This window comes from Octodon degus, unplaced genomic scaffold (genome assembly GCF_000260255.1).
Source record: "Octodon degus isolate 3935 unplaced genomic scaffold, OctDeg1.0 scaffold00111, whole genome shotgun sequence".
NCBI classification, from domain to species: Eukaryota; Metazoa; Chordata; class Mammalia; order Rodentia; family Octodontidae; genus Octodon; species Octodon degus.
The window spans coordinates 6933371-6941958 of NW_004524687.1; positions in this window are offsets into that span (position 1 = coordinate 6933371).

The following is an 8588-nucleotide window of genomic DNA, read 5'->3' on the forward strand; positions in this document are numbered from 1 at the left end:
GCATAGGTCCTGCTTTACCTTGGTCTTAACCATCCAGTAGAAAAGTATGAAGACGAAATATAGGAAATAAAGCCATGCTGTTATGTTGAGCTGTGGGGAACTCAGGCCAATAATTTCTGACCTTGCCAGTTAAACAGAAGACCCAATGCTATTATGGGCTACTGGACTCTTTTAGAATATTTTGCTGAGTTTACACACCTATAATATTCAATACCAGAGTTAATTTAGACTCTACCCTAAAGTGGCAACCTTCATTCCTATCTGACCTGGCCACTCCTTGTTAAACTATTAGTAGATCAGATTCCTGGACTCCTCGACTTACACATGAGCAGGTCATTATTCTTGGCCTCATGTTTTGTGCTTGTCTCTGAGGGTGCTTTCAGCAGTTTCCCAGCCTTGGGCATGCAGTGTCAGATTTCCCCTTGGTGCCCACAACCATGAGTAGGGGGATTTCTGTTCTTTACTAGGTCTTTACCTCTCCTCTGAGTTATGGCTTAGAAAGTGCCCCCACGTTGAAAGCTAAGGAGGATGTGAATTCACCACATGTGTGTCACCTCTTCCAAACTGTTTTTCAACATCTAAGAGTACCCGCTCCATGCACAGTAAATCCAGAGCCTGCAACACTTTCATGCCTGAACTGGAAGTCAGCCATCTTTTAACTTTAAAAATGCATTTCAACTTATGAGTTCATCTTTTCTTTTCTTTTTTTTTTTGACAGGGTCTTGTTATACAACTTGGGCTGAACTTGTGCTCACTTTTGTCACTCCTGGCCCAGTCTCAAACTTGTGTGATCCTCCTATCTCAACCTCCCAAATGCTGGGATTACAGAGGTGTGTCACCAGGCCCAGTTCCAGGGCCAGAACATCGTGGTGCCTGGGGATCTGGGGCCAGCATGGTGTGCAGGTCCGGGGTTTGAACTCAAGACCTTGTGCTTGCCAGGTAAGTACTTATGCTTCTGAGCTATCTCCCCAGGCCCTGTGAGCTCATCTTTTGATACTGTTTATTTAATTTTACTACTCTAACTGTACTTGTGTTTTTGTGACAAAACAATTTATCTTGGAATTATTTTAGGCATTTGTTGATAGTTGAAAACTTGAATAGGATGTCGGGTGTGGTAGAGGTCTATAATCCCAGCACTCAGGAGGCTGAGGCAGGAGGATTGCTTCATGTTCAAGGCCAACCTGGGCTTTACAGTTAGTTCAGAGGCAGCCTGAATTATATAACTGTACAGCGAGACCATGTCTTCAAAACAAAACAAAACAAAACAAAACAACACATCCCCAAAACTTAAATAGGAATAATTATTATGTCTACTATGGTTTGGTGCTTTTGCAAAAGGAACAGCACAATGCAGGATGCATTTCATAATAGTATTTTATAATCACTCAAGGAATCATATACAAGAGTGCAGGAAATCTGTCCACACACTAAAGACCCAAGAATCCATCTGAGGGCCTGGATCTTTATATCCTGCATGAATCCAGCTAAAAATCTAGAGCCCATAACCATACCTCTCACAAGTCCACCTGGAGTCCTAGAGCCCATGACAATGTCTCATGCAGGCCTACTTCATGGATTCATGCTAGGAAGGCTCAAAGGTCAGCTGTGGAAACTAGAAAGTCTATGTTAGCAGGATGAAGGATCTATACTAGCGGGCTGAGGGATTTTAACTGGAGCTAGGAAGCAACACTCAAGGTAAAAAATGGAGCTCCCCCCAAAAGTACCACCACCATATCAGCAACAGTGGAGTCCTGAGCACCTACAGTGATGAGGAGAGCTGAGTTCCCATCAGGAAAGCCAATGGGACAAGCTTCTCCAGGAGACTGAGAAGTGAGCCATCTTCTTCTCTGGAGCCAGGAAGCAGTGCTCAAGATGAGGACTAGAGCTCCCCACAAATGAACCACAACCATTCTCAGCAACAACAAGGTTCTGAACTCCTCCAGTGACAAGAACAGCCAGATTCATCTGGAAAGCCAACATGACAAGGTCCTCCAGGAGAATAGCCCTAGAGAACCAGCAGGCTGTAACAGCTTCTCCAAACATTATCCCTAACAGCCTCTAAACAATTTCTCCTAATCTACCTTTTATACTGCTGGAAATAATCCTTAGAGAGCCTCCTACACCCAGCACCACACTAGTTCAATTCAACTGGGTGTAATGACTTGATCACCCATTAATAATCCACTACAATGACTTTCTGTGTGTCTACCTTGTGGGGCAGATAGTCTTTGTCTCTTGATACTACTTGGTTGATCAGCATGGTAAATTTTCCTTAAGCTACACTACTTGAAATATTTTGGAATCTGAAGGACTGAAGTGCTATGATGCACTGTTACACAGTCATAGACTAGGTTAATTATGACTTAAGCCAACTGGGTTCAGAATTGGAGCAGATAATCAGCAATTAATTTCTGAGTGAATTTGTGATGGGGAATATAACTTCAAAATTGTTAGATGTCAGATGTGCTAAGTTCATGGTCTCACAACAAGGTACGAATTTGAGAATCAAAGGAGGAAGTTAGGAAACTGTTAATACAAATAAGAAGGAGATTGAATTTCCTCTGGAAAGATCTTGGATTTCCAGACAGGTCATGAGTGGGTTATCACTGAGGCTCTTTGTTAGGGGTAGTTTATGCAGCAGAGTTGACATGGGTACAACATGAGTCAAACTACAGTGGATCTATAGGATTATAAGTACAGTTATTTAGCTGATATTGTACAATAGAGAAATGAGTCATGTAGCACGGGTACAAGACAAAAACAAAAATGTTCCAGGGGAGGAATGAGAGGATGCATCTATGCTTTTCTGGGCTAACTGGACCAGGTGGTGCTAGTTGCAGTGTAGTCCCAAGCTCCTGTTTATCTCCAGAGGGGAACATGGCTTCATCTTGTGATCTTGCTCTCTTCAGATCCACTGACAGCCACAGTCTTGATGAGTCTTGGCCTCTGTGCTGACTTCCTCGAGATCTCATCCCTCTCTAACTATATCTTACTTTCTAAATTAGCTTTTATAATAAATTATCATAGATGTGTGGGTCCCTATTGAGAACGGGGCATGTTCTCTAGCAACACATATCCAATAATATAGGGAACAGAATTTAAGAACTGTCACCAATTGCACAACTGGAACTTCTATGTGATGACATAGACTAAGCTCCTGGGTATTGGGAATCTTCAGTTCTCTCTCCAGGTCTCTCTTGAGTCAATGGACATGATTGCTAATGGCACTGGGGCTGTAAACAGAATGGCACAGAAGACACGTGGGGCATGTGAGTAGGAAATGTCAATCTAAGGAGCATCTGTGCTAAAGCAGGAGGAAAAGGACAGGAAGGACATCACACTAGTGAAATGAAATGAACCACATAAACACATAAACACATTCTGAGAAGTATTGAAAGTGAGTTTCACTGGGATAAAAGATTTTGTGGAGAAAGACAAGGAGAGTAGGGAGAGGGAAGGAGGGACAAACGGAAAGGGAGAGGGAGAGGAAGAGTGAGACTGAAACATCAGGAGAAAAATGTGCAAAATTTTGGAATGTGTGCATTTCTATCCCCTAAAATGAGAGAATACAAGAATAACCCAACAAACTAAACATTGACCTTCAAGTCCTATACCTTTAGTTTCCTTAGCAATAGAATTTATTCTCCTGTTTCCTAATGTAATTAAAATGAGAAAAAATAAATCCAAGTAAAGAAAACAATAATTAAAATTAACACGTATGTAATCTATGTAGTCCACCATAAGTGAAATTCCAGGAAGAATTTTAAGTACCTTTGTGTCTCAAAAACTAAGAAGGGGGTGCTTGGGAGATGGCTCAGTGGAATAAGCACTTCCCTGGCAAGCGCAAGGCCCTGAGTTCAATCCCTGGTTCCGCCAAAAAAACCAAACCAAAACAAACAAACAAACAAACAAACAAACAAAAAAACCCAAAAAAACAAAACTAAGAAGGTAAAGCATTTCTAAAAGTTTGTTTTCTTTCAAAAAAATTTTATCAATATGTTGTAAAGTAGTACTTCTGGAACATTAATGTGTTTATGAATCACTTTCTTTCTCTGAATGTAAGTTGTTTAGAAAATCTTTTTTGACTTTAGAAATTCTGTGTGTATAGCACACTCTGTGGTAGTGCTGATCTTGCTGATGTGGGACCACAATTTGAAAAATAGGATATTCACTCTCTTTGGAGGTTTTGGAAGCTAGGAATCTGATGGTTTCCACCAACAGCTTAGTAAGTGGAAATCGTTATGTCACTGTTTGCTATGGCTTGGATCTTACATGTCTCCAAAGGCCCAGGTGCTAAGCCTGTGATTGGCAGCCTACTGGTGCTATTAGACAAGTGTGGCGCCTTTAGAAGACAGGGCCCAGTGGAAGGAAGTTATGTCATTGGGGGTGTGGCCTCAAAGTGTATATTGGGAATCTGGTCTCTTCCTCTTTCCCAGCTGCCACATGTTTCTGCCTTGATGCACTATGCTAACCCCAACTCAAAAAACAGGGCCAAATGACCATGAACTGGAACTTATGAAATCATGAGCTGCAACAAATATTTTTTCAAGTTTATTCTCTTATTTGGTTATGACCATCAAAAGTTGACTAGTATGAATCATACTATATTCTCTTATTTATTTAAGCATATGTGCTGAACCTGGAAAAGGTGATGCTGTGTCTCACTCTTCTGGTACTCTTCGATTCTATCAGTCCAGGGCTTGGGCTCACACAGAATCCACAGAAGGATGTGAAGTCAACAGATTGCAGCATTTTTCATTATCTGTTCAGCACTCTACTGAGATGGCATTTAGTACTTTCCTCATTGCTGGGACAAAATACCCACACCCTCAACTTAAGGGAGGAAAGATTTATTTCACTCACAATTTTTAGGGAGTTCAGTGCATAAGCAGCTGGCTCTAAGGAAGGATAGCACATGGCAGAGGAGCCACAGTTCATGGGGGTGGAAGACAGCAAAAGCAACAAGTAAGAAAAAAGTGGGAGACAAATATCCTTCTGTCCCTTCATATATTGTGTTCAGTCCACCAGGATTAGGGCAGTGCCAATCCAATTTGTGGACTGATCCAGCCATGACCCACCCTTAATCCCAGTACTCTCAATCTCAGCATTACACTATGAATCAGTCACATACTCTAGATCCAGCCACCTCTGAAAAAGTCCTATGAGCACATGTGGGCTTGGTGGGGGGGGGGGACAGCTAGACACAAGCCATAAAAGATGGTGAGATAGTTATATGTCCTGTGTGAAGGAGACTTAAGGTTGACATTACTATTGTTTTAATAATGAGAATATCTACACTTTTGGGGTAGCAAATGCTTTATGCCTTTTTGAGAAAGCATTCTAAATGTATCATTCTTGTGAGATCTTCGTGGGTTTCTTTCCCAGAAGATAGATGGTCATATGAGTCATGGCAGGGCACATTAATCCACACAGCAGGAAAGAACTCAGCACACCTTCCACGTTGGGAATGACTTTCTTTCAGAGAGCTGGAATTTAGCTGAGCTTAGCTTTCTGCTAGAACTCCAGGAGAGAGTTGAAAATGCTTGCCCAGCCTAGTGACAGGTGTGTCTCAGGGGATTTGCAGCCATGTGTCATCCTTCTTTACACCTCCTTTTCCTCTTGATCTTATCATTGGGTGGGCTATTTAGCTTGCTTTGCTTAGCTACCACATCTTACCCTAACATTCTTAGCTGTTCAAGGAAGCTTGAAGTACTGTGCACTGGCTTCCAAAGCTTCCCAGGCAAGCAGCAGAATAAAGAAGCAGAAACAAAACAACATGAACACAACAACAACAACAATAACAAAACAACGGTACACCTGGGAAAAAGTAACATTGAATTCTCACTGTGAATGGGATTCTCACTGAAGTAAAACCCCAGATAAAGGTGGGTGTGGTGGCACACACCTGTGATTCCACAACTGAGGAGGCTGAGGCCGAAGGTTCGCTGTGAGTTTGAGGCTGGCCTTGGCTACATAGTAAATTCAAAACCAGCCTGAATTGCATGGCAAGACTCTGACTCAAACAAACAAACAAACAAACAAACATCAAAACTCAAAAAACCTCCCCAAACAACAACAAAAACCCCAGGTTATTTTATGATGGTGATGTCCTGTGAAACCTGGAGGTGAGCCTGCATTTGTAAGGGAACTGGCAAGTGGTGGGATGGAAAAGGCCGGGCTCAAAGGCAGGAAGGCTGCTGCGAGCAAAGGAGGATGCCACGGACTGTCTTCCCAGAGTGTGCGACCCGAAGCCTGAAGGAGGGGTGGACAGCTCTGACAAATAATCCTTCATGCTTCTCACTCATGGCTTATGAATAAACCCAAAGAAACGTGGGAGGCAGATTAGAAGGGAGACATCTTGTTTGCCTCCCAGGGCTGCCCTGTGGCTAACATAGATTGGGAAAAGGAAGTGCTGGGAGAAGAACTGACTCTCCGATTTACTGTGTGGGATGTGACAGCCCTGGGTCTCTCAAGACTCCTGTCTCTGTCAAGTCTCCCATTGGTCCTCCCTAAAACATTGGAATGAGCTGCAGGCAGCACACAGCTGTGGCTTGTAGTTCATCTGTGTGTCATATGATTTTATCTTTATTTATTTATTGAGGTTTTTCTTCCCCTTCATAATTTCTTCTTTACCTCCTGGATGTTTCCTCTTCCAGTCAGACCTCAGGGCATCTGAGCTTGAATGTAGGTTATTACAAGCAGGAGGTGGAAAATTTAGTTCCTTGGCTTTGGAGGTTCAACAACTTGTTTTGATTTCTAAGTACAAAGCCTTTTGGTTAACAAATTTTGCGCATGAGAGGTCAGCTGGGAGGATTTTTTCCAATAAAAGTCAGTTATTCTTGTTATCTCCAACTCCACAACGTGAAGGTTTCCAAGGATGCTCAGTGGAGGAGTTCAGGCTGTCGTGAGGGTCAGTGCTCCCGTGAGGCCTTCCCAGGCAGCTGAATCCTTCTGAGGGAGGGAACATTTGAGCTCAGAGAGGATATGAGCTGTATTCTCTGTCTATACTTTCTTTTAAAACTTTTTTCTTCGAATTTTATGAAAAAAAATTCATAACCAAATAATGAGAGAACAGTAGTTTTTATACTGTTTTGTTATCGTCAAAATAGTTTATTCTTTTTCCCCCTGCGGTACTGGGGCTTGAACTCAGAACCCTGCACTTGCCAGGCAAAAAGTAGTTTACTTTGAAGTAAGGACAGAAACCAAAAAGATTCTTACAAAAAAAGAAAGAAATAGTAACACAAACTTTCTTTTCAACAAACTAAGATAAGCTATTAGTGTAAATGAAACAAATTAGCATATATATTGACTTTTTAAAATGATGGAATGTACAACTTGGGACGTATGTGAATTTGTTCTTAATTTCTACTTATCTCTGTTCTGCTTGGTTTTTTACTTGTGTACATACATTTATAGTGTTTCTTATTCTTGTTTTGTTCCATTTAATATGATATTGGCAGAGGTTTGGTCATAAATGGGTTCTATTGTGTGAGATAAAGATCTTTATGCCTATCTTCATTTTTTTAAAATTATAAATCTATTTATAGTTTTTAGTTCCTTCTAATAGTGTCAAAATATAATTTTTAACAAGTTAAAGACATGGCTGTGTGAATACATGGTAAGTGTGTCACAAAATTAATTTAACTCATTGATTAAGGAGTCAGATGGATGGTAAAGCTAGCTGAAGGGGAAACATAAGAAAGGGCTGGGGTTGTGGCTCAGGGGTGCAGTTCTTGTCTTGCATGCACGAGGCTATAGGTTTGATCCCCAGTGCCACATACACAAAAAGATTAACCAAACATAAGAAAGTGACATATAACAAAGTTCTGCGGGATAAAAAAAGTTGTAAGTTTTCTGACTAATAGTAATTAGCAGCCTATTGTTCTTTTTCTAAGAGGAGTCTGGGCCTTAATTAATAGCAGTGAGTCAAACACAGTGGCTTCCCCTTCTAGAGCATGAACTTAAATTGAAAAGTGATATTTTCCCTGGAAGATGAAAATTGGCCTTTTGTGAGTGACTAAAAACATTACAGTGTTTCGTGAGTCTTAAAAGCACAACACTACCTGGAAAATGCAATTCCTGTTTATTGTATTTTATTGAGGTAAATTAAATAAATTAACCAATGAATTCTTTTGCCTTAAAGAGTTTCCCACCAGTGGTAAATGTATGTAACGTAAAATGCAAGCTGTGTGGCCATCACCATCACCTATCTCTACAACTATTCATAGTGAAACTCTGAAACTCTGGAGCCATTGAACAGCTTTTAATTCTTCCCACCTCCAGTCCCAGACAACCACTGTTCAGTCTCCCCCATGGCTCTGGCCATCATCAGTACCTGCAAAGTGAAATCATGCAGAACTTGTTTTTCTGTGACGGCATCATTGATCTTAGTGCAATATCTTCAAGGTTCGTCTGTGTTGCAGCTTCGGTCAGAATTATTGAGTGAGGCAGCACGGTATTTTACTGTGGAGACACTCATTTTGCTTGTCCATCATCTATCAGTGAACACTTGGGTTTCTTTCTTTCTTTCTTTCTTTCTTTCTTTCTTTCTTTCTTTCTTTCTTTCTTTCTTTCTTTCTTTCTTTCTT